The sequence below is a fragment of the Priapulus caudatus genome, unplaced genomic scaffold (genome assembly GCF_000485595.1).
Source record: "Priapulus caudatus unplaced genomic scaffold, Priapulus_caudatus-5.0.1 Scaffold12582, whole genome shotgun sequence".
Classification (NCBI taxonomy): domain Eukaryota; kingdom Metazoa; phylum Priapulida; class Priapulimorpha; order Priapulimorphida; family Priapulidae; genus Priapulus; species Priapulus caudatus.
Genome location: NW_014589643.1, coordinates 1 through 1,523, shown reverse-complemented (window position 1 = coordinate 1,523; position 1,523 = coordinate 1). Strand labels below are relative to the sequence as shown.

At 43.7% G+C, this 1,523-nt stretch overlaps 1 pseudogene; it reads left to right on the top strand.

Moving 5' to 3' along the window:
• Positions 1 to 90: 90 nt before the first annotated feature.
• LOC106820392 lies at positions 91 to 1,346 on the top strand (annotated as a pseudogene).
• Positions 1,347 to 1,523: the final 177 nt, after the last annotated feature.

Sequence of the window (1,523 nt, the reverse complement as noted above, 5' to 3'; positions counted from 1 at the left end):
GCCACTGGGCCTGTTGCGGTGGTGTCCTTAATGACCGCTGCTGCGCTTGAGCCGTTGGCTACAGCAAGCGCAAGTGTAGAAAGTTATATGATGTATGCTGCAATCCTCGCTATGATTGTTGGTGTATTTCAGCTTTCCTTGGGTTTGTTGCGTTTAGGTATCTTGGTTGACTTTCTTTCTCATCCGGTGGTGATTGGTTTTACCAATGCAGCTGCTTTGATTATTGCCAGCTCGCAAGTCAGTAAGTTATTTGGTATTGCGTCAGAAAAGGGCGAGCATCACTATGATACGATGTGGAATCTGATAAAAACGTTACCAGAGACGCATATGGCGACTTTGGTAATGGGTATTTTTGCATTGTTCTTGTTGATTTATATTAAAAAAATTAACCCGAAATTACCGAGTGTACTCATTACCGTTGTCATTACAACCGTTTTGGCATGGGCCTTAAATTTTGAAGGTGCGGGTGGTGCCGTTGTCGGTGTTGTCCCTCAGGGATTGCCGAGTTTATCAGTGCCTAGCTTTAGCTTTACTGATATTAAAAGTCTTATTATCCCAGCGATGGTTATTGCTTTGCTTGGTTTTGTTGAGGCTATTTCGGTGGCTAAGGCTATTGCTTCTGAAACGCGCCAACGTCTTTCTGCTAATCAGGAGTTAGTAGGTCAAGGCTTGTCAAATGTCGCTTCTGGCTTGTTTGGTGGCTATCCTGTATCGGGTTCATTCTCCCGTTCAGCAGTTAACTTTTCTGCAGATGCAAGAACGGGGTTTTCCTCGATAGTCACGGGGATTTTAGTCGCCGTTACCTTGCTGTTTCTGACACCATTGTTACATCATTTACCACAAGCGACACTTGCAGCAGTCATTGTGATGGCGGTTGTCAACCTGGTTAAAGTTGAACCTATTGTACATGCGTGGAAAGTGCATCGTCATGATGGTGTAGTAGCAGTGGTGGTGTTTGTCGTTACGTTATTCTTTGCGCCTCACTTGGAAAAAGGCATTATGGTCGGGGTATTATTATCACTGGGCTTATTCCTTTTCCGCACCATGAGTCCAAAATTTGTAGAAGTGGTGCGTCATGAGGATGGTACATTAAGGAACGCGCAATTATTTAATCTGAAGACCAGTGACACTATGTCTATCTTTCGATTTGATGGTGCCTTGTATTTCGCTAATGCAGGATACTTGGAAGGTAAAATATTAAACAGTGTCGCGGCTAAGCCTCAACTTAAAAGTGGTTATCTTAGATCTAGAATCAGTGGATCAAGTCGATGCAACGGGAGAGGAAACCTTAGCTAGAATTGCTGAGAGGCTTGAAGTTGCGGAAATTGAGTTCTACATAGCCCGTGGTAAGAAAAGTGTATTGGATGCCTTGAGACGATCGGGTCTTATGGAGAAAATTGGCGAGGAGCGCTTCTTTAGAGAGCGTAGACAAGCGGCTAAATTTGCAAAAGAAAAGTTGGGAGATGCGCTTGATATTGAGCCAGTTCTTAAAACAATGCACATCTAGTCTTTGCTCTGATTGA